The 26,266-nt window shown below is 37.1% G+C and overlaps 1 long non-coding RNA gene across 1 annotated transcript; it reads right to left on the bottom strand.

Moving 5' to 3' along the window:
* LOC148151947 (uncharacterized) lies at window positions 1–22,066 on the bottom strand. The gene is made up of 3 exons (XR_015759161.1): window positions 21,952–22,066; window positions 4,095–4,145; window positions 1–620 (listed from the first exon to the last, which is right to left on the bottom strand). It is a non-coding gene; the product is annotated as an uncharacterized LOC148151947 (long non-coding RNA).
* Window positions 22,067–26,266: the final 4,200 nt, after the last annotated feature.

The raw sequence follows: 26,266 nt of genomic DNA, 5'->3' as shown, positions 1-26,266 counted from the left end.
TCCCTGCCTGGTGATTGTTGCACAGTGTCCTTTTATCCACTGTTGTTGCATCTGCTAGGTCTCACCAATGTACCATGCCTGCAGCGTATGAGATAAACGACATTGACCAAGTCACATGAGTACCTGCCAAGCATGTGGTGGGTAGTGTCCCCCCATGTAATGGTGCTATTCATGTCGACACTCTGACACATCTTGCAGTGGTTGCCATGTCAGGGTTGTACAGTGTTGTGTTCGATGTTGTCCTGAAGGCTGAGCAGTTTGCTACAAACAATGGTCTGTTTAAGGTTTAGCAGTTGTTTAAAGGCAAGATGAGAAAGTGTAGGGAAGATCTTGGCAAGGTGCTCATCCTCATCGATAATATGCTGCAGGCTGCGAAGAACATGTCGTAGTTTCTCCGCTCCTGGGAAGTACTGGACAATGAAGGGTACCCTATCGGTTGCATCCCATGTCTGTCTCCTGAGGAGGTCATTACGGTTTCTTGCTGTGGCAAATCGGAACTGACGATTGATGTGTTGAACATCGTATCCTGTTCTTATGAGGATGTCCTGATGTGTGATGTTTAACTTTGTCCACCCAGTCCAACACCTGCTTCTCCACATCATAACTCAAAACATGGCATCCTGAAGACATGGTGCACCATCAGTATCTGTAGAACTTTAGTTAACCACACTCTGTAACTTCATGACCCATGTCTCTGCCATTGCCATAACCACACTCTGTAACTTCATGACCCATGTCTCTGCCATTGCCATAAAGCCAGGGAATTAACATTGCTTAACATGGAGAGTTGGAGACCCATGCCAAGTCAGGTATCAGGCATACTTAAAAGGGAGATGTGCTTATAAAGAGAGGATACAGCATACAATAGACGGAATTAAGCGATCCCACAATCAACAGACCAGCCCAAAGTTCTTCAGTCCTGCCACCTCCCATTGTGAGTAATGGTAGACAATTATACACTGAATGGAAGGAAGAAGTGCATACACTTCCCAATTCTCCATGATGATGGAGCCAGCATGCTTGTACAAAGACAAGATTTAAGTATTTGAATAGATCTTCAGAAGTGCTAAGTGGATGATCCATTTCAGTATCCTTCCAACTTTCCCAGATTCAGATGTGAATCTTCAGCCTATTTGATTCACTCCCCATGATCTCATGAAGGAACGAATCATACTGGACACAGCAAAGTCTGTAAAGGTTCTGATTGTAATTGTAGTGTATTAGCGTCTTAGAAAGTGCAATGTTCATCTTTCTCACTTAAGATATTGTACAAAATTGTACTATTGGAAGAAATCTGCAAGCAGAAGGAAAGAGTATAAGGAATAAAGACACCATGTTGCCCATGTACTGCCAATTCTGATTGTCTCCAGCTGTTTTTAGTCCCAAGAACCTCACAATAGTGCTGCATACTTATGTTCTAGCAATAGCAATGCCTTTCCCAAGATATTCCAGTACAACTACGACAGTGGTATTACCCAAATATGTGGAAAAATGTTGAAGTACCTCTTGTCCACAAAAAGCAGGACGAATGCAATTGGCTACTTATTGCCCCCTCAGTCAAGTGATAGAAGGATTCATGAACAGTGTTATCAAATATTGCTTCCTCATCAATAACCTGCACACCAATGCACAGTTTTTGTCAAGACTATTTGTCCAGATCTCATTACAACCTTGGTCCAAGAATAGACAAAAAGTAGAGGTGAGAGTGATTGCCCTTGACATAGGTCAGCATTTGACATAAGGTGACAGCAAGGGGCTCCAGTAAAAATAGGAGAAAGTGAGGTCTGCAGATGCTGGAGATCAAAGTTGAAACTTTATTGCTGGAACAGCACAGCAGGTCAGGCAGCATCCGGGGAACAGGAGATTCGACGTTTCGGGCACAGGCCCTTCTTCAGGAATCTCCAGTAAAAATAGTCAATTGAGCAGAGTAGAACCTAGCAAAGGAAGATTGTAGCAGTCATCGGATGCACACTGGCCCTTGATAACACTGCAGGAGTTTGTCAGGATAGTGCCCCAGGCCCAAACATCTTCAGCTGCTTCTTCAATGATCTTTCCACTCATCATAAAGTCAGAAACGAGGACTTTTACTGATGATTTCAGGGTGTTCAGAGCAGTTTGGAACCCTAGGTACTAAAGTATCAGAGTTTGATGTCCATATGCAACAAACATAGAGTAAATTCAGGCTTGGGTTGATAAATGACAGGTATCATTCATGCTGTATAAGTGCCGGGCAATGACTATCTCTAACAAGAGAGAGTTTATCTCTTATTTATATTCAATGGTTTTATCATTATTGAATTGCACTCTATCAACATCCTTAAGGCTACTCTTGACCAGAAACTGAACCTGACCAAAGTTTGGGAGAAGATTTGTAGCTCGGGTGCTCGTTGTTGTGGTTCTGTTCATGAACATCAACTAGCCACGAAATGACACGACCAGCTATCCTTAGTAGCCACACACGCAGACGACAAGCAACATGAATTCGACTGGGACAACACTACCATTATAAGGCAAGCCAAACAAAGAACAGCCAGGGAATTCCTAGAAGCATGGCACTCATCCACAAACTCCATCAACAAACACATCGACCTGGACCCAATATCCCGGCCACTACAGCGGACAGCTGAAACTGACAACTGGAAGCGGCAGGGACAGGCCACTATAAATGCCGGAGGAAACACCACAGAAGTGCTTCACAGGAGGCTCCCTAGCACAGAGGATGTCACCTAGACAGGGGACGAAACGTTTGCAACAAAAATTTCCAGCTCGGCGAACAGAACCACAACACTGAACCTGACCAGCCATATAAATACCATCTATATATAAATACCGTGTCTACAAGATCAGGTCAGAGACTGGAAATTCTGTGGCAAGTAGCTTATCTCATGACTCTCAAAGCCTGTTCCCAAGTCACAAGAAAAGGACAACAGTACATGAAAGCACCATCATTTACAAGGTAACTTCCAAATCACACACTAACTTTGCCAAAACGTATATTATTGTTCATTCATCATTCCTCAAACAATACCCTGGATCTCCTTCTCTTATAGTATTTGGGTTTACTTGCATCACATATACTGCAGTGCTTCAAGAAGGCAACTCGTCATCACCTTCTTGCAATTAGAGTTGGGCAGTAAATAAGAATGAAAACTGAAGAACGAAACAGTTCTTATAAAAAGTTCAACAATCTGAAAAGGAAACTCTAATCTCTCTATAACTGCTGGGATTTTCCAGCTTTTTTGGTCTTATTTCAGAGTATTGTACAACAATAGTTTGCTTTTGTATGAGCAATAATTGCTGCTCTTGCCCACATCACATGAACAAATGAAAATCCAAATTACTAAATTCAAGTACTTCTATGAAAATCAATTTTATCACAGTTTCTTGACATGGAAACAACTAAGTTACAGTTTTCCTCAACACTGTGATTTAAAGGACCATAAAGTTTGTGCGTGGGACATTTTAATTTGTGCTGAGTAATACTACACTGTGAAGAATTGGGGCAATTATATAGATCCTTTCACACAATATCACTTTCACATACCATTATCTACACAGTAAACTTATAGTTCTTTTGACAATAAAAATGGTGAATGTACAGGTTTATTATTAAGTAACTGATATCTTGCTGATATTTCATCCAAAATTAACAGCAGTAGAGCTTGATAATTTACTGAGAACTTATCATTTTCTTTAACCTCCAAAATGTTATTTTATGGCTACCTAAAGTTTAAAACAAACATCACTCCCCAAAGCAACATAATTTCAGCATCTGATAAAATATTTCTGATAAAAATAATGTCATTTATTGTTCATTCAGTTACATCACCTCCTATAAAGTTCACACTGACTATGATCATGCAAGTTCCTCTTCAATCAATTATTTTCAGCAAGAGGTCATTGTCCTTACTTACCTTCTGGATTCTTCACTTATCTTTTCCAATTACCTTTTTTTAAAATCTTATTTGTTGCTTTAACTTTTAAGTTTACTCTTATACACAGCCATTGGTTGCTTGCGTGAACTGTCAGAAATTCATGTGCAATCTAATCACAAAGCACTTTATCTCTGTCCTAAAATGGCACCAAATTCATACCTCGTCCTTCATAATTTGATCTGGGGATCCTTCTTTCTTCTCCAAGATGCCCTTGAACAAAACAAAAGTGGCACATTTATCCTTACTATCGCTTGTAACTGATTTGATCTCAATTCTTTTTTAAAAAGTGTCTTCTCACATGAGATCAAACAAAACTAAAAGTAGTTCCTTTTATCAATGGCCGTGAAAGTACAGAGGATTCATTTTTATGATTAATTTGGTGGATCATCCTTAAAAATGTCAAGTTTCCTCATTTGTTTTATCCTTGCTTATAAAATGATAAATGACTCTTTACAAAGGTAGGCCTTTGCACTTTTAAGGCCTTTTCCTTCTCTCTCAAGTGAAATTGTTCATGGATAGTCTGGTGCCATTTGCTTTAACTTATTCCTGTCAAATTGAACCTGTAAAATGGCTACTTACCTATACCCACATACTTTTTTTGCAAAGCTACATTTTAAAAATAACTTCTTTAAGCTGTTTAAGATATTACTTTCTCTTCCAAAATGCTTTCAAAATCATTCCCAATTATTTGTATGGTATAACAAGGTGTAATAAAAAAAGGTGCCGGTGTTGGACTGGGGTGTACAAAGTTGATTTTTAACTTTATAAAGAAGAGAAATCTTTAGAAGAAAAGCAAAATATTTTTCTCATCAATATAATTGACAGATAGAGCTGGGGCACACAGATTGTGCAGGCAATTCCTGGCGGCACTGTTTACTCCAGCACAATGAGTGTGGTTTGCAGCCAAATCTTTCTGCTGCAATCTTCTTTCTTCAAAAGAAATTGTTCCCATAAATGTAAATAAAAAAGAAGGGCTCTCTGCAGTTAGGTAGCAGTGCTTTGTACTGTAAATGTTTTACTTGAATGCACCTGCGAGTCTACTTATGTGCAGTCCTTTGTTTCAAGACATCAAATCAAAATTAATAAGGTAAGCAATCTATCTGCATCCAAACTTGGTCTACAACATTGATTCAAATTTTCATGACGCTATCTTCAGATTTTCATAAGCTATTGCTCACAGTAGGAATGGAAAGCAAATCATATTTGGATGAAAAATTGTTCATATTTCAGCTTCCATCACTTATTACTCACAATCTTTAGGAAATATGAAACAAAAATAATGCTGCAAGTCTAAAAGATATGCTTTGCACAGCCTGTGTTTTTTTCTGCCTGAGCTTACACTTCCTCCTGTTCACTGTATCCCGAGCCTCAGGAGACAATAAAAAACAGCAGGCTCATCAGCAGGACAGCTTGAGCTGAAACAAATGGCAGTGTGATTTGTCACTGATTTGCTTTTGAGTTATATGGGCCTCTTTTCACAGACAGCTGTGCAACTGAGATTCATTATGATGTGATTGGTGTATTCTTCTTTTTGGCAGTTCAAAAACCCTCTTTTGAGTCTTTCTGCCAGGGGCTCTTACTTAATTTTTAAAAGACTTTGTTCCCGAAATTCCATGGTTAGCTGTGAATAATTTATAAACTTAATTTAATAGCTGCTTTCACATGTAGATGGCTTTCTTCCAGTCATTTCCTCTGTATTCAATTTAAGTTGATTATTCTCATTTTCTTTTTTAATATAATATCCTGAAAGTTGTTTACTTACAGGAATATAATCTGTTAATGATTTCCTAAAATATAAACACATAAACGCACTTTCAGATTTTGTCTTCTATTGATATGCATTTAAAAAGAACAATCTCCACGTGTTTTGTCAGCTGATATAAATCATGTTGGTCTTGTAGAAAGATCAGCTGGAAAACTCCAAATTAAAGCAATAAAATTCTTTTTTTTGAACCTACAAAACTTGTATATTAAAACTGTAAGAAGATCTATTCACATTTTCCTGCTTCTGTGTTTTCTAAATGATTCATTAAAATGTAATTATGAAAGTAAATAAAATCATTATTTTATCTGAATTATGAATAATGAATGTAGGTTAGATAAAACCATTTTTAAACAAATTAAACAATAATATTTGTATTTGATTCTACATTGAAAGTATTTTGTAGGCATTAGATCATCTCTATGATGCTGAGATTGAAACATAAAACAGATGCACTGTTCGTAATTCGGTTGAAATGGAAATAAGTGTGAGTGTGCCTCCATCAGGGCAATGGTTATACTATCACAGGCAACAAAAGAAACTGGCTGTGGATATTTTGGTGTTGAAGAAGACATTAATTACAATAAACTATTATGTCCAAACATTACATTCCTCAGGCACATAGTGTGTAGACTAACATTAATATATTAGGTTACAACAGAGGAACACACTTCCAATAGAGCGTCATACTTCAAGTGATCCAAGGTAAGATGGAAAATATCTTTACATCTTCAGGTCATGTGAAACAGTGGTACCATGAGCATTTATTTAACACGTACTGCCCATGAGACATAACTCAACATTCCCCTTGTTTAATGATAAATACTTATTCCAGACAGATATACATAGTTGTACATAGGTACATGTTGTCAAAAACTTGCACTCTGTATCCAATGCATAGCTGTAGTACTTCTCTATCTGTATCTCTTTCATTCTCACCTGTCTTTGAAGAAGAATATCCTCTGTCTTGGAATAGTTAGACAATTGGTTTCTGAGCAGGCTCATTCACAATTGTCTTCCAAGCATAAATTAAACTGGAGATGATAATCTTTTGCCTTTAGTGTCAATGAAAGTGCAGCAACGCAATGTGAAAATGTAGTTCATTGCTCAAAACTTACTGACCATTGATTTGATGATATGTATCATGTTTTTCTTAAGTGTGGATAATAGGGTGATGGTGTGATGCAAGTCATTCTTCATTTAATACACATTTACTTACACAGTTTGCCAGTATACTCTGTTTTTTTAAACAGACACTGTGTGATCCTGGACACTAAATAACCTGAAACAGCATTCATTGAGTCAACAAAGGTTAGGTTTGTTGTGTTGTTAAGTCGTCGAACAATTGGAAATGTAGAAAGGTTCTCAATCACAAGGATGCAATCTTCCTCATGCACTGTTCTTATTTTCAACCAAGGTATGGATGAGGTTCCCTCTGTTGCTGGAATTGATATGTTTGGCATATCTCACAAGTTGTTGAGTACCCTGATTCATCCTTAGCCAGTACTGTACCCAAGTTCACATGCTAGCCATCTTCTGTGTTCGTTGCCTATCTATTCCTGGCATAATATGGATTTGATATCTTGGCATAATGCTTTTTGTATTAGGGTTTCTTTGCAGTTGAAAATAACTTGTCATGACATACCAAGTTCATCTATGCAAGATCAAAATGAATAAATCTTCCACTTCTTTAATCCTGCCAGACCATCCCAGGATAACAATCTTTTGTAATGTTTGTAGTTGCTCATCTTCAGCAGTTGCTGATTGCAACTATTTACACAAGCCTTGGCCAAAGTGTAACAAATCAACCTTGAGGATGTTTATAACGTGGGAGACTTGAGCATCAACACATAAGCCATTAGGAATATCTCAGTGTTTGTAAGGGGTTGAGTAATCTGCTCAGTGTGTCAGATATAATCTCATGGAGATCATTGACTGATTCATTTGTATCATATATGGTCTGTTCTGGCACAGCGAGTGTGGTTTCAATCTGATGAATTGTGAACCTTCATGATTGGTGCATTAAGTTCATATTTAAAGTTAGGTCTGCATTTTCAATACATGTGAAAAATGACTTTCTTAGATCTGGATCAAAATTGTGCAATGACAAATAGAATGATTCTGACTGGTTGCAGTAGTGGAAATTTCGAGGGGCAGAACTTGAAGTTGAACAGACAGTTGAAGCAGTGAGGGAGGATCCTAATAGAATTTAGTCACCAGGTTACTATGCAGTGTATGGTAGATTTCCCTGCAGAGTTTTGTTTCCACCTGAGGTTGGTGAGGTAGAACCTTCCATTCTGCATCAATAACGATCTATTTTCCTGGTTTGGGATTCATTAACAACATGGGGAAGCATTACTGCCACAAGGGAAATCCAGCCCAAAGTATGAAGTTTCTGATTGTGACAAGCAGGGTTCAACTTGTTCTGAGGACTCATCTTTCATTGTTCTTTTCATTCACCGGTTCTATTTGTTTGGCTCTCTATATAAGTTGTAAATAAACTCTAAATTATTGAACACCTTACTGAAAAATGGGTAGGCAATATCTCAGTCAATCTTTCTTGACACAGTTATTGATTTTGTCTCCTTGGGACTGAAGGTGCCCCATCAATTTGTCCACTCGTTGTTAGACTATCTTTATCTTTATGAATTGCCTTTGTCTGCACTTAGACCAATACCAGCATGCTTCTAACTCTTAGGTGAGTCTAATTTTCAATGACACATGTTCAGAATGAATAAATATATCATATAGCATTTGTTATATTCCAGATATTTTATAAATGTAAATGTAATTTTTTTATATGTTGCTGGAAAAAGCCAAGAACAACAGTGAAAGAGTGTTACAAAGAGAAGCTGCAGTGCTAGTTCTTTGGAACACAAAATAAATATTTTAGATGCTCTTATTTTTGCAAATCCTATCAAAACCTGCAGCTGGTTCCAAACTCTAATGTATTATCCATCATTTTGAGACAGTTACATCATAACATTTCACTGAACCTGTTAAGTTACACACAAACAGATGTTTGAAAAGTATTGTGTTCTCAAAATGAATTTCACAGCCAGCTGTTCAGTACCTTTAATTATAAACTTGCACAAATGACCCATTTCCTGCAGATTAGCTATGCTTGAATTAAATCCAATTAAGATTTTTTTAAGAATACCATAGCAAGAAATTTTGGAAATCAGTCACAGATCCTACGCTGTGTAGTTGTGCTCATAGTACAGTCCAGCCATGTCTCATCTTTTGGAAATGAGAATTGTGTATTGTATTTTCAAAGAAAGGACCTATTTAGATATGTCAAAATCTGAAAAATAAATGTAGCTCATCTAGTCAACTGGGTTTGTAACCTGTCTCATTCTCAATTATAAATTCCATTCTTAATTTTGGCAACCACTGACAGTTCTGAAACTAAGGAACTATTTATATAGCAGGTGGATGAGAGGTAAAAAATCTTCAGAAATATGTAAAAACAGTCAATGAAGTATGTGTGCTAGTTAAACTGCATATAAATGTCCTAAATCTATGCTATCCTTAGCATTTTCATGAGAATGAGATAAGTCTATCAATCAACAACGAAGATAACTGAACCTTACATTTGTGGCATGAAATTCAGAAATTTTCTGAATTATTATCAACAAAAACTTTTAATACAGTTTAGTTATAATCACAAAGACTAAATGTGCCACAAGAACACATGAGCACTGTAAGCATATTAGTACAAAGCTAGCTACAGAAATGGGAGGTAATAACTCTTATTCTACCTAAATCAAACTTGGATCATTTGTAGAGTACAGATCTATTAAAATTAAAAAACAAGCCAACATATTTTCCCAGGCAAACTTCCTGCTAGCCGTCTTAGTATCAGAGAAAGATTGCCAGTGAGGTCAGGATGGAGATGTACATGTTTTTTTTGGTGATCTTCCACTGAACTTACAGCAACCCATCAGAACTCGCAAGGAAGTTCCTGCTGGTGCCATTTAAACCTTGCGATATCACCAGTATCTCAAAGATTGCAAATTCTTTTACTATCTGCAGAATGCTGTGAAAGCCAGTTCATTGAGTTTATTTAAGACTGAGACAGATAGGTTCTTGATTATTAAGCGGATCAAAGGTTACAGGGAAAAAGCGGAAGAATGGGGTTGAGAAACTTATCAGCCATGATTGAATAGCAGAGCAGACTCGATGGGCTGAATGACCTGATTTCTGCTCCTGTGACTTAAGGTCTAACAGTCTTAAAACAACTGCTTATGTACGAAATATTATTGTTTCCAAACAAAAATGGTCCTAAATACATTGGTGATTTAAAATACAGAGCTGTATATGTTTGTACTTGGTGAAGTACAGTTGTGACTCTCTATTTTGCTTTCTTTGGGAGTTATAAAAAAGGTATGTTATAGCCTAACAGCTTGTTATAGAGAGTGTTTTATATCAGTTCTATATTAATGACAGCACTATAAATAATGTTTACTTTATTTGAGGTCATGATATATCAGCGTCTTATACTGAGGGGCTACCATTCTATAAACAGCTTGCTGAAAATACAACAGCAATAAAACCACTGACATTCATGAATTATCTGAAATAATAATATCAGTGTGAGAATTGTTAAATTTGTAGTAAAGCCAGTTGAATTCTCAGAGCCTCTGAATATCACTCAAAGTGAAGGCGAGATGTAGCAGATATTGTACCAGATTTAAAAGATGGAAAGTCATAAACACTTCTCACAATTTATTTTTAGCAGGATAAAGTTTATATTAAAAATAAATTATTAAAGGTAGAGGTGGAAAAGAGACACTGTGATTAATATCATTGTGTACATAGGGTATGGGGAACAAATGAACATGTGTGTATTTTCACTTTGTAGTTATAAACTGAGGTGACAGTCTACTTTATTATGAAATAATAAACAGAATAATGCCTCCTAGCCATGAGTTGTTTACTGTTCTTCAGCTGCTTGGGGCTAGAAATGTTTCCACATCAAATTTCACTTGTGCCATAAATATTGTTTGCACCCTGGGGACATCCCAACACTTTCTATAGGTTTAATGACATGTAAATATACAAAGGAAAATGAGTAAGTGGAGACTTACTCTGGAGACTGATCTGCCATTCAATGCGATCATGGCTGAGCTGGGATTTCTCTCTAAGTGACTGCCTTCGTCCCATATCTCTTAATGGCCTCAGTTAACAAAAATCTATCAATTTCAGATTTAAAATTAACAATTGATCTAGCATCAACTCCTGACTCCATAAGAGGATTCCAAACTTCCAGCACTTCTACAAGCTGTCTGCTTCTAACTTTTAGATTGTTTAACCAGTGAAGTTAATTGCTCTCCATCTTTCCTACCTCTCTCCCTTAATATCTTGTAAATGTTTAATCAACTTAACTGTTAACCTGATGAAGGAGCAGGTACTTCCAAATACACCTGTTGGACTATATATTCTGTATGTTTTACATTAAAAATCCATGTGTCTTTGACACCAAAATTTTGCACCTCCACTATTTTTCAATTTCCATCATTTGGAAAGTACACTGATCTTTCCATTTTTATGTCCAATGTGAATCCTTTACATTTACCTATATTGAAATCCATTTGCCATTGCATTCTCTGCTCACTTAATCTAATAATATTTTTAAATTATCTTATTTTCCATCTGTGCTCCTTATAATGCCACTTTTCTTTGTGTATTTAGCAAACAAATATACAAAATAAGCAGAAGAAGGGCATTCAGTCCCAAGTCATATTAAACAGAGGATGCACTATGTGTTAGACAGAGCTGCGTGACCCCATAACTAACTAGTCATATCTAAGCTCTGTAGTCCTGCCACATCCAATCATAAATAGTGGTAGACAATTAAACAACTCACCAGATTAGGAAGTCCCACCAATATGTGGCTTTCAGCTAATTTGATTCAATCCACCTGATATCAGAAATTGGCTGAAGCCACTGAATACAGCTAAGGTTGTGGCCTTGACAACACTCTAGAGGTAGAACTGAAGGCTTATGCTCCAGAGTAAGCTGTGTTCCTCTTCGGCTGTTCCTCTTCGGCTATACCCAAAAAATGTAGAATATTTCCCAGGTATATCCTGTACTCAAATCGCAGCCCTAAATCCAAGCCAGTCAACTTGTGCCCTACCAAACTGCTCTCAATCATCAGCAAAGAGATGGGAAGGATTGTCAGTAATGCAATCAAGTGCACATGCTCAGCAATAAGTTGCTCACTGATGCCCAGTTGTGGGTTTTTTAGACCATCATAACCGTGAACTTTATCACCATTCCTACAGTGTTACTGGGTTAAAATCTTAGAATCCCTTTCTAACAGCACTGTTGGTGTACCTACACTACAATGATTTGTTGCAGTTCAAGGAGGCAGTTTGCCAGTCCCTCCTAAAGATTACTTAGGGATGGGCAATAAATTCTCTGTAATTTGCTCATCCTGTGAATGAACAAAAAATGATAGGGATTGTGATACAAAAATGTGGACATTCATCTAATTTAGCTTTGACTTGTCACATGAGAGAACAGTAATGGTTCAAATATGATCTTTGAGCGTTTGACTAAATGTAATTCTTTGTGTGTGAGCTGAGCCAGTGAGTGTTAGTAGGCTGTTCACACAGGGTGGGCTCATTGCCAAGCCCAGTCCTTTCCTCATGGACCACACATATTAGACAATTAAGGAATGCATAGTTTTAGAAATTTATAAGTAATTCCACAAGATAATAAGGTTCAAAACAATCTATTGACTTTCTTAGGAATTAAGCATTCTGTGATAATGATTTACCAACAATTACACATACCTTGATAATAATTATTAACTATATATTCTCATACTTGAAACATATCTATGTACTTGATAATTCAGTGTGTCTGAGTTCAAGGGGATTAGCTAATTATAACTTGTCAAGTTCTGAAGTATCTGTTATAAACACATCTTTTGTATCTGTTTTTTCAGTCTAGCAACATGACACCCCACACACTTGAAAACATTAACTCTGCAATTAGTTGGTTTTCAGTTTTATGAAAATCTTGACCCATTCCCTAATTTCTAGGTTAGCAGCCTTGGCTTTGTGGGATGTCCTTGGCAGCCAAGACAGACTAGAACCTCTTATACTAATTAAACATTGCTAACAGAAAGTCACTTGTAGCTTACATTAGTGAAAGAATGAAAGAAGGTTCAGTTAACTGAAATCTGGGATAGGGTGTTACCTTATGAAGAAACGGTGAACAGAGAGGACTTACATTGGAATTTGGAAGTGGAAGAGATGATCTTATTGACATATCTAAGATCGTGACATACTTGACTATTCCAAGCAGCAGATGACTAAAGGTCAAAGCTTCAGTGTACATGAATGACATCACTGTTTTCTGTTCGGATCCACTATTGGTGTGCAGACTCATGAGCATCTACAACCAGTTCAAACTGGCCTCGAGAACCAAGGTAAATCAAGGCAAGAGTAAGGCTATGTCCTTTAGGAACTGGGCCAACCAATCCTTTATCCGCTTAACCATCAGGCCAGAGTATCTAAAAGTGCCAGGAAGATGGTTCAAAGGAACTGGATCATACGCCAAAACATGAGAGGATTGTATCGCCAATGTAAGGCAGAAACTGGGCTGATGGGGGCAGCACTCCCTCTATAGCGAGTAAAAGACTTGCCATCAGAAATGAGGCACTCTTGATGTTCCTGCACATGCACAGGTCATAGAATCATAGAATCCCTATAGTGAGGGAGTAGACCATTTAGCCCATCAGGTCCACACAGACCCTCTGACGAGCATCCCACCCACACCTACCCTACTCTATCCCTGTAATCCTGCATTTCCCATGGCTAGCCCACCTAGCTAACACACCCTGGACACTATGGGCAATTTAGCATGGCCAATCCACCTAACCTAATGTGTGCCCCATTCCCAAATGTGCAGTATGGCAGTCACCTGAGCCACCTTCCACTTCATCTGGATGTCAAAGATGGACCATGTCTGTAGGGAGAACCTGTACAAAGCTCTGAATAAGGGGGAGGAGAATATACCCAATGCCATCCTCATCCTGATGGCCACCTTTGTGTGTGTGTAGACCCTCAGTACACAAACACTATGTACTGAGGTGCTATCTATCCCCAGTATTGCAAAGAATGGGTCTGGCCTCGTTGCTGTGGAACACTCCAAGTAGTTGGATTGTTCTCTCTCACCAGTCCCTAATGGAAAGATTTGCAAAGAGAAACACCTTTAACTACAAGTCCATCAGGAAGTGGTCAGCACGTAGCATTATTGAGACCCCGCAGGAAAATGAGTGAGTTGATTATATTGCATTGTTTCCTGAACAGACAGTCAAAGCCATTTGGCAGAGTGCTGCATCATTAGAATGTTCCAGCGAGGAGCAAGGCATCATTTGGCTGATAGTGAGAAGGGCACTGTCTGTCAGATCCTCATATATATCCAGCCTCTGTGCACCACCACATGCTGCGCTGGTGAAGACACCGTCACACATCTTCTTCTGGAATGTGCCTTTGCAAAGAAGGCCTGGAGAGGGATGTAGTGGTTTTTGTTGTGCTTCGTCTTGAGCACCACCTATGACACAGGATACTGTGCTCTATGGACTGTTCCTTGGGACACACACTAAGACAAGCATCGACTGCACCTGGAGGACCATCAACTCAGTGAAACACTTTTGTCTTTGGTCTCCCCGAAGCTTGTTGGTCTTTCAGAGCAAGGAGTTGACCTTGACTGAGTGTTGCAGACTGGCACATTCCAGCTTCCAGAACTATGTGTTGAGGGATGCACTAAAGCTTAAGACCATAAGACCATAAGACATAGGAGTGGAAGTAAGGCCATTCGGCCCATCGAGTCCACTCCGCCATTCAATCATGGCTGATGCGCATTTCAGCTCCACTTACCAGCGTTCTCCACGTAGCCCTTAATTCCTCTAGACAACAAGAATCTATCAATCTCGGCCTTGAAGACATTTAGCGTCCCGGCTTCCACTGCACTGCGTGGCAATGAATTCCACAGGCCCACCACTCTCTGGCTGAAGAAATGTCTCCGCATTTCTGTTCTGAAATGACCCCCTCTAATTCTAAGGCTGTGTCCACGGGTCCTAGTCTCCTCGTTTAACTGAAACAATTTCCTAGCATCCACCTTTTCCAAGCCATGTATTATTTTGTACGCCTCTATTAAGTCTCCCCTTAAAGCTTAGATAGCTGCTGCCAAGGTGCAGTGGGAAAAGACCACCATCTGAGCTCTTTCTGCCAAAGTACAGTTATCAGCCTCTCTCAGTGCCTCAAATGTAAGTAAATATAGTCCTGTGTACCTAGAAATGCCTTGAGTATTTTGGAACTGCAGGGAATGACAAATTCCAATGTTCGTTTGATTTTCGTGTTGCAAAGACTCTGCCGAAATACTTCAGCAACTGTATATGTAAATAAAGATTTGTTATGAATAAAGGATAAGAAAAAAGACAACATGAAATTTAAGCCAGGTAACAGAACCTAAGAATTAGGTTGTGATAAGGAATAAGAAAGCCTCACAGGCATAAGTGCAAGCTAAGTCTGGCTAAGACAAAACAATGCCATGTATGTAAACAATGCTATTTCTGTAAAACAATACTATATCTGTAAAACAATGCCATGTCTGTAAAACAATACTATATCAGAAAAACAATGCTATATCTGTAAAACAGTGCCATATCTGTAAAGCAATGTTATACCTGTAAAACAATGCTATATCTGCAAAACAATGCTATATCTGCAAAACAATGCCATGTCTGTAAAATAATGCTATGTCTGTAAAACAGTGGATTTCTTCATGAAATTAGTGATCCAACCAACTCAAATTTGACAAACGTGTTTATGTCAATGAACATGCCATTATTTTTAAGTTTGACACCATGGTAATTATCATGGTCTTACCAGATTATTAGCAAGGATGAAGTTACAGCCTGAAAATGTGTCGCTGGAAAAGCGCAGCAGGTCAGGCAGCATCCAGGGAACAGTTCCCTGGATGCTCCCTGATCTGCTGTGCTTTTCCAGCAACACATTTTCAGCTCTGATCTCCAGCATCTGCAGTCCTCACTTTCTCCTTGAAGTTACAGCCTACAGAGTTCCAGGTGAAACAACTCTCAAGATCAAGGGTTTGCGACAAATAACACTGTACCATAAAGGCTGCAAGATAGTAGAGATGGTGTATGTAATTCATAATCTAGAAACCTCACACTTCAACAAACATTCAGCCAATAACATTCATCCCACGTAAATGCTGAGAAATGGTCTCAATGACCAAAATGGGAGAATCTAACCATTGATGCTTGATGTTTAATGGAATCATTGTTGACTTCGCATTATCAAGATTCATTAGATTCCCATTGACCAGAAACTAAAATGGACTAGTCATATAAATATTGTGACTGCAAGAACAGATCAGGGTTCATGAGTCCAGCAGCAAGTAACTCACTTCCTGTATCTCTAGTGCTTGTCCACCATCTCCAAGGCACACTTCACATGTCTGAATGTGCATAACTCCAAAATCACTCAAGAAGTTTGTCAGCATTCAAAGCCAAGGAACTGCTTGATTGACAACCAATCCACCACATTTAACACACTCCCTTCACTGACACACTGTGACCACAATGTGTACCACCTACAACAGCAACTCACCAAGCTTTCTTTGATGTTAAATTCCAAACTTGTAAATTCTACTACTTAGAGGGACAAAGGCTGTAAATGCTTGCAAACTGTACTACCCACAAATTCCCCTCCAAGATACACACCATCCTATGTTAGAGGTTCATCAACGTTCCTTTACTGTTGCTGGCTCAAAGTCCTGGAAATCCCTTCCTAATAACAACATGCATGTAACTACATCCCGAGGACTGCAGCAGTTGAAGAAAGCAGTTAATCTAGAGCAATTAGTGATGGTCTAGCCAGCCATACCAATATCCCATGAACAATTGAAAAGATATTTCAATTTATGAAGATGTATGAAATAGATAAACCAGGGACACTTAGGGATTTCAAATATACAGGCAGCACTCAATCAGTTGTCTGCTAATCAGAGATTTCAAATGAGATTGGAAATCACATAGCTGGTTGAGAAGCCTACAATTTCAGAGGATTGTCAGAAATAGAAAACAGTCCTGACATCATGAAAGAAAATTCAGAAGATAGAAACAAGCAAAAATTGTGAGAAAATACAGATGAGAAGATAAAGGATGAGCAGTATGATCTACTTAAGTTTATTAATTAATCTGTAACTAAAATTATTCAGGCACTCACACAGCCTGATGAGCAAGGTGTAATCACAGATTTGAATTTGATGTCAGATGGTGAACTGAAACAAATTCAAAAAGAATATTTCAATTCTTTGTCTCCAAAGGAAGCATTACCAATACTTGTGACAGTGCTACGTTAGCAGCAATCAAGTAGTATAATTGAGGTCAGGAATATATTGGGTTCAGAAATGTGACAATCACAGATGATTTATAAGGTGAAGAGTTTATATATTGCAAAACTAATATTACAGCAGATTGGAAAGAATGATCTGCTTGCACAGATTGAAGATGGTGTGTATTGGCTCCATGAATACCAATACTAAGGAGATACTATTAACATCCACAGATTCTAGAAACAACCAAGATGAAAGTGCCAGGCTCAGTAATGTCAAGAAGAGATTAACTGGCTCTGAAATCCAAGAATCTTCAAAAATAAAAATACCTGTTTCAATAAAGCAGCTATGACTGAGGATGTTAACAAATCTGGGTTACCAGAAGGAGACTGAAGATATTCAAAAAAAATCACAAGTTGAAGAGTTTACAGACCTCTACACAGACATATCACCAGATTGGAAATAAAAATAATCAAAGATAAAGTGTATTTTAGTTCATGGGAGCCAATACTGAGGTGGAATGACCAATGTCCACAGATTCAGAATACTGTTAAGAAAACCTGCCTGACAGAAAGATTCACAATACTGTTAACAAGAAATTTCCTGACTAAAAAGTGCAGGACTCTACAAAGGAAGAAAGAGCGGTTTCAGCAGACCTGCCACCATCAATGATGGGAAGGAATAAGATTAAATGTTCTCCAAATGAGGTTTTGAAACAGCTACCTGATTCAACAGGGAATGGCTTCACTCAAACAGAAATTCAGGAGACCTAAGAGTTCTCCAGATAAGGTAATGGACCAAATATCTGATTTAACAGGCTCAACATTCTCAACTCAGAATATACAAGATGTAAAAGGTCCTCCATAAGAGAGATAAGCAGATGATGCATTGGTAATAGTTCTGAGAGGGTTAATGTTTCAGACTGCATTAAATTACACCCTATCTGATCATGTCATGTGGATTTGCTAGGAAAAAGGTAGAACAACTTTGTAGAGTGAAGATCTATATCCTAGGTCTGCTTATTGTCATGATACAGTATCTACTTTATAATTGTAACTTGTACCTGATTGCTATCATGAAACAAATATCATTTTGGTTTTCTCATTAGGATATGCCAAATTATCCCAATGGTACCACAGAATGGTAGTGTTTGACATCTCAACACATACAACACTCTCCACATGCCAACTGAATTACATGGGCATGTCTTCAAGCTGGGATATTTATCTAGAATTCTCTGATTATTTTGAATTAAAAATACAGTTCAAAACACAACTGTTATGTAAATCTCAGTCTTCACGACAGTGGACAATAAATATTTGAGTAATTAGTGTTGATTCCTGCTGATAAGGAAGGTAGAGCCAGATCTTTAGATTCCAACAGCAATTCAGACATACATTCAGAGTAAACAAGCAGAGTCAGGAGCAGTGGTTTAGATTTCCTGTGATTAAGTAAAATAAAAGGAACAAGAGAGAAAAAGTTAGTATGCTGTCCAAAATGGAGACTATAGATCAACTGGTTTTGTTATTGCCACATAGTAACAAAAAATATACTCTTACTTTGAAAAAAGATGTAGAAAATGCCAAAGTACATAGTTGTGTTAATGTTAAGGGACCTATCCTACCTAAACTGTGTATGAATGGTCATATCCGGAAGCTGTAATAGGAAACTATTTCATTCTTGTTCAGCATTCCTCATCTGGATGAACACAAGATAACCTTTTAGTTAAGGATGCAAAGAAGTCAAATGAATTTATCTTTTCCAGTTACACCACTGTTTGTGCAGTCCTGAAACATTTTCTCCAACTGTATGCGTCTGTAACTTTAGTTTTAAGTCTTATATCCATCTGGTTTGTAGAGATTAGAGTTTTATCATGTCTCACATTGGAGCAGTTAGATTTGTTAGTTCTCTGTCAGGTTATTATTGGAGGCCCTGTTCAAAGGAATCTAGCAGTCCAGCTCACAGATTCATCCACAAGTAATTGTAAGGACTTCTGTGTAATATAGACTATGAGCATATGCATTTCAGCTCTCCATATTTAAGATTTTTTAATGTGAAATTAGTTTTATTCAGCTAATGATAGTTTAAATTCATTGTTGTCGAGCTACAATCATCATAGAGTTTTTTTTATTAAGTAAAACTGCTAAATTTATGCTAAGATATAGTTATTTTATAGAACAGCATTTCTTATTCACTCAGACGCCTAATTTCCCTCTTAGGGGTTATGCATGTTAGCACATTGACCTAGTGCCTGACATTTATTTTTGCTTGTTAAGCATCAATTAACAGAAAATGTGCAAATTTACACAGGAATTACTTAATTCACACATTGCATTAATTCTGTACAATTAAAGCTCACACAAAATCAGCTAGATGGATCAAAAACTGCTGGGAAAGTGAACTATGTAGGAAACAGATTACAGAATTAGTCAAAAAAGAAATCTTTTTGCTAAACACAGCATATTGATGTACTTGGCATCAGGGCAAGAATCAGGATTCAGCAGCTTAATCTCCAAATGAAATTCCATCTTAACTTTTATGGCAAATTAGAGAGTGTAAGATGAGCTCTACAGCAAGAATGCAGCTATGAAAATAATTGTTTTATGCCAGAATGAAATTGTCCATTCCATTTCCATTATTTTTCTCCAATCTATGATGTGCTCTCATAAAACAAAGTTTACTTCTTCAATGTTCTCTTGGCCAGCACTCCATCCTCCTCTGTCCGAAAGCTTCTGCTCACCCACAAACATCAGATCCTATTCCAAACCAAATCCTGCTGTTTTAATGTAGTTTTCCCAGTTAAACTGAACTAGTTTCATTCCTTGGCATCCTAAGTCTAAATTCTTCTATGAAGTTGTCATTTGCTCACTCCTCACCTTTCTCCAGCCTTTTAGCCTGCACACCATAATCTCCAAACTCTCCAGTCTTCTGATTCTGGCTTTTTAAAAAATCATCTTTTGTCTCTTTAACACATTACTGGCAGCCATGCCTGTGCTTACTTGTTTCCTAATTTCTGGAATTTAGTCCTTGTCTGCAGTTCTCTCTCTTTTAAGATTCCTTTTGACTGAACAATTTGCTATCATTCTTAATTTCTGTATCTTTAGGTTGATGTCCCATTTTTATTACACCTCTATGAAGCACTTTGGTACAATTTTCAACATGAAAGGACTTTATATAATTGCAAAATGTCTTTGGTACTAATCCATGATAGTGGCTGAGGAAGACTGATCCTCAGATCTGAAAGGTGAATTTTTGTGCTTTGCTGTCTTGTAACTTTATTTTGCAGTGTTCAGTTTGGAAACATTTTAAAACCTTGTTTTTGAGATTAATCATTCAACTGTTTCTTTTGTACTTATGTCATTTATTCATTTGAATTTTCTTCAGTGATGATAGGAGTGTTTTCCACACCTGACGATCCTACAACATGCCTTAATTATGAATGTTGTATATTTTCTCTGCTCTGTGAGACTTTATCTGTTACAGCATTGCTTGTAGCATACTATCAATCTTGTGGGCTGTTGAATTACACATGATGCCTTGCAGCAGTGTATCTAGTAGGTGGTGGACACTGCAACCATTATGTATTGATTGTAGAAGGAGTGAATGCTTGAGCTGAAAGATGGAAGTCTGATTAAGCAGGCTACTTTGACCTGGATGGTGTTGAACTCCCTGAGTGTTGCTGGAGCTGCACCCATCCAGGCAAATGGACAGTATTCTATCATAACCCTGACTACTGCCTGTGAATGGCGAACAGGTGTTGGGGAGTTAGAAAGTGAATTACTCACATCAAAATGTTTAGATCCTGACCTAGACTTACATCTTCAATTTTAATATGGTTTCTCATGTTCAGTTTTTGTTTAATGATAACTTCCAAGATACCAACAGAGGGGATTATGTGATAGTAATGCAATTGGCCATGAAGAAGAGATCATTTGATTTTCTCTAATCCTAATTCTAATTGATCATTGCATGTCACTTGAGTGACAGAAATTTTCCTTGCCACTTATTGGCCCAGAGGTAATTGTGATCCATGTTTACTGCCTTTGGACAAGGATATGTTTTAGTATTTTGGGTGTTGCAAATGGTGCAGAATAGTGTATAATTATCAGCTAACATCCTGATGACTGACCTGATAATGGAAGGAACAACATTAATGAAGCAGCTGAAGTTTTTTGCACCAAGGATACTGACCATATATCTCGATATAGCAATTTAAATAATTGACAGTTATACTTAGCAATGCAAGATAAAAACAATTGCTTATGGTGAAAAGACTTTTCAATTGTTCATATTTCCATTTACAAAAATATTATAGATACTGTACTTACTTCCCATTCAAAGTATGCCACACTTACACCCTTCAAAATCTACCAAGAATATTTTCTTGTAATCTACATCCAATTATCCATAAATTATACATTATGAAGTTCTCTTGTTCTCTCCATGAGTTGTCAAAATTGAGCACCCTACAACTTGTTTAATATGATACGGTTATTTTTTTTATCACTTATAGGTCCATTATGATGGTTTATAAATGGTTACACACCCAGTGTTGCAGATACTCACTGATTGACTTCTCCATTGTACATTAGCTATTATGTCTCTAGCCTTTTAGAAAGCACAGAGTAATTTTATACATCAAATTGAACACTCAATTAATGCATTCATGGCACTAAGTACAAATTATGTTCACAGAGCTGTTTAAAAATATTAATATGTCTAACAACTATATAGGAAAAATTATTTGAAAATTCATTGTAACAGTTTAAGCTATTAACATAATTTAAATTCTTTGAGATGTAAGATCAATTTCTTGTTTAGTTCAATCTAAATATTTCCCCAATATAACTAATTTCAATGAGAAAATACAGATCTTACCAATTTCCATTGAAGTGATGCACATTGATTGTGTGTGATCCCAATGTTTACAAATATTGAAGATCGAGTAATGGTAAATGAGGACAAAGGCTGCAGGAACATGTTTACACTTTTATATACGTGATTAACATGACTCAAGCTTCTGCAAAGATGATTGTTTTTTGACTTTTAAGGTCCCCTAAAACATTTAAAATAAAAGTAATTCCAACCACTTATAATACTATTAAATTATTTAAGCAAACGGAACAAAAACATATCCAGACATTATTGTACTACAATCTACAATCTAATGATGTTAACACCACATAATTATCACATTTAAAACACTTCCATCAATCTAAAATGTCAGTCATCTGCCATGAATTGATTTAACAGAGTAAATTTTTAACTGTCTGAATTTTTCTCTGCAGTGATATTAGGAGGATCTATATTTCATAATTGCAACATTTGTCTTAAGGATTTCTGGTTCAAACTGTAGTAAATACAGCTATCATCGTTGCATCTAAGCAAAATTGCTTGAGACAGCAATGGTATTTGCTTTTACTTAGATTCAGTGAAGTGAAAATCAGACAGCAAAATTACATTTGAATGCATAATAATGAAGAACATGAATGTATAAAGCACCTGAACATGGGGCGTGAACATTGGGCAGCTGGAGAATTTTATCTTCATTGGAGAATAAATTAACATTCAGGGCCACAGGTTAAGGATTACTATAGAAAAATGTAAATCTATTCATTGCATACAGCAGATAAAAATATGCATGAAGTGTCATGTTATTTAGTAAAATCATTAAGTACTGTTAAAAGGTATAACTGTCTTTAACAAATTTCAACAAAGTGTGTAACTCAATCATATATGAAAATATGCCTGAAATTCTGGAAACACATGGTAATGAAAAAGATTGGACTTTAACCATTATTTTTGTTCCACAAATTTACACATCTGTATTATCCTGTATTTTAATAGATTCAGATTAGCAAATATATACATGCAAGATCAGATTGCTAGTTGATTATAGCACATCAGTATAATTCTGATATCATGCCTTACTGGGGTAAAGTGTTAGAATTTGAGCTCCAGTATTCCCAGAGTCAATGCACAAATTAAAGATTCTTTAAAGTACACAAAGTTCCCTAATCCATTAGTTTTCTGACCCAGACTGATAGAAATTATGGACCAGATTTCTGTATTGAACAAGAATCACTACTTATTACAGGTAAAAAATGAAAACAGAGAGACCACCATTGAACTGGGGAGGAATTGAACACTTTTCTCTCTCTGTGTAACTTGTTCCCAGCTCCAAGCTGTTCAGTGACCCGAGAGTCAATCTCAGAGTTATTGACAGGCATAAAGCTCTCTGCCATTGATAACTAGTCACTAGTTCATAGACCAATCAACTTCTTGTTGCTATATGTTTGTCATTGGTGCCAAGTTGCTGCTTTTCAAAACTGCAACCATTCTCTCAAACATTGGTTTTAGGACAGCTTTCTCACTTCAGTTCACAGTTTTAAAAACACAAAATACATCTGCCATAAACAAATATACCTGTGCTTTACGTACTTAGTCCAACAATGAGGACTATATATTTTTGGTGACTTATCACAAAATTAGGCAAATCTCCAATAGTTAGAATAAATACTGTCATGTCAATTGCATATTTTTTGCTCTAAATAGCCACCGTTTTCTTTATACCTCATGTACCTTATATTTTCTCAGGGAGTAAAGCTCAAACATTGCAGAACCAAAGTATAATATTTACAATTACAACAAAAAACTCAAGTTGTTATTCACTTAAAAAGTTCCATTTATTATATTTCCTCTGTTCCTACTTGTCAATTAAGGTAGGAAGAATGCAGGACGTTTTGAGCTTTTGTTGGAACAAGATGCAGGGACCAACAACCAAAGCAGATGATAAATAAATCAGTACTTGGTCCTTGTGTCCATTGAAGCTTTATGAAATATTTCAATATAATATTACGGAAATACAGTGTTTAGACTGGCAAATAAAGGAAATAGCTGTGCTACAAAGTCTAGCAAGCTTGGCAATCATACAATTTAAAACAGTGTTGGTGAATACAGGAATATAAGCTTAAAGAGCAGCTGATTTAAAGCGATATTAAAATAACTTTACAGTTAATTTTTTTATCACGTTGACAAGAAATGGAAGAAAATATATAATATTTCTAAATGTATAGTCACAAATGGTCCACATAAAACACATTTGGACTTTATGGAGTTTGCAGATCTTAAGATGTAGCATTGCCTCAGAATCAAATATTAAGTGCAAAAGTAGGACACAGTTAAAGAGCTGCAAAAATGGTTGTTTTGCATGCAAAGACCTTCATATGGTATAGCAATCTCTTTTAGAAAAGCTGGTCAAGGAGGTTATGGGGAATTGGTCATCCCAACTTTTTGGGATTCACAGAGCTTGTTTATGTCAATGGACATTCTTCTGAATTTATGCTTGATACAAATGCCAAGTTCCACAACCTATCAAACTACTTGAAATAGCTAAAGAGGCAGAAGCCACAGCCTACAGAGACTATAACTGTCAATAATGTAGGGATTATGTATGAAAGTTCCTCATCAGTATAAGAAGCAAAATAAGAAGCATTAGACGGCTGAAAATGTTTACATTGTTCACAATCAACAATCTACAGTTTTGAGCTTACATGTATATCACCACCCCAATGTCCGTAAGTGGGTTAGAGAAGTTCAACCTCTTGCCAAGAACAACTGGTCAAAAAATAATCCATTGTTGATCAACTGGTAAAGGGCAACCAGTAGAAGAATTTATTGGGCCATCTAGATTTATGGCAAAATCCAAACAAAAAATAAATGTTACATCCAGCCAAAAAGAAACAATAGCCAATAAGCCAAAAGAGGTGTAACCAAATTCAACAAGAATTAAAGAGTGGTCAATCCTGTACTACCATTCACCAGTATTGTACTGGAGGATAGCCAGACCAAAAGCCCAGCCAGTTGACTGAGAACACAAACTTAAAACATTGACAATGTTTCACAATCAGAATTACCTATTATATAATTATGTTAACGTACCTTTGGGAATATGTATTGGAAAGAATATATTGTAGATATTTAGGGTTTGCCAGGTCTGCAGCCAAAGCTCATTCAGCAGTATAGTTCTAGATATCTTAAAATAAATCGAAGATTTCATAATATATTGTGAAATCTGCAATTTTATAGAATTGGCAGGTCTCGAACATTCCTATAATCACTGCAGTCCAATAAAACAATGAAATCCAGCAAAGTTCGTGAGCAGAAGCCAACGCTAGGAACAAGAATGAACTGTATAAGCCCCTCCAGCTCATTCAGGAATCTTTAGAAGTTATTTAGATGGCAAAATACTTTAGTGAGCAACTTGTTACAGCAGAACTCTCAATGTCAGTGACAAAGCTAGTATAGAGTGAGCAAAACTCTTTCAGTGACATGACATGGGGTGTGGATGATCATTGCTCATGGGATCATAATGTGAGATGTTGCTGACAGCTGTTCAAGATGGAAGTCTGAAAGAGCAAGTGGCGAGCTGGATCTGTCAGGTACCCACTGTCACTTTCTGGACAGGAATTATCACTGCCTAGTTTCTATCTGGGGCATGGGAGAATAGGAAAGTACATGCCAATGAGGTGAGATTAGGTATTAATGTCATGCTAACACATGCAAGTAGTTCTCTCTCCACTCACCAGTGGGATCCCTGTCTTGATGTTCCAAACCTGGTTGCAGAATTTGACATTTTTCTGGTCGTCAAGAATCTAATTTCTTCCAGCTTGCCATTTTTCTCCACCTGACTCACCACAGCCTACGTCGTTCAGGGCTGGGAAGATTCTGTCCTGAGACAAAGGAGGATTGTTGACAGTGAACTACCTCAAACAATCCTCACCTAGTACCATATAGTAGTAAAGGTCACAAATACCACAGATACCAGGAGAGGAAAAGCACCAGAGTAAAACAATCATACCTATTAAAACCAAAAAACATTAAATGCACAGTAGATTATAGTAGTATTGCTACTGGATGATTAATCCAGTTGTCCAGCTCTGGAAATGAGCTCAAATCCCATGATGGCTACTGAGAAAACTTAAATTCAATTAAATAAATTGCGAATAAAAAGGTAAACTTTGTAGTGATGCTCATGAAATAACAGATTGTTACAAAAACACCTGTATTTCACTAATGTCCTTGGGGGAAAACAATCTTCATCTTTACATTATCTGGGGTACAATTCACTCCAGAACTACAATATCATTGTTGATTATTAACTGTCCTTTAAAATAGTCTGGAAAGCCATTCA

This window comes from Chiloscyllium plagiosum, unplaced genomic scaffold (genome assembly GCF_037043375.1).
Source record: "Chiloscyllium plagiosum isolate Xiang-an unplaced genomic scaffold, Cpla_swu_hap1 HiC_scaffold_2, whole genome shotgun sequence".
NCBI lineage: Eukaryota > Metazoa > Chordata > Chondrichthyes > Orectolobiformes > Hemiscylliidae > Chiloscyllium > Chiloscyllium plagiosum.
The sequence above is the reverse complement of the archived record's forward strand: the minus strand, read 5'-3'. Positions and strand labels throughout refer to the sequence as shown.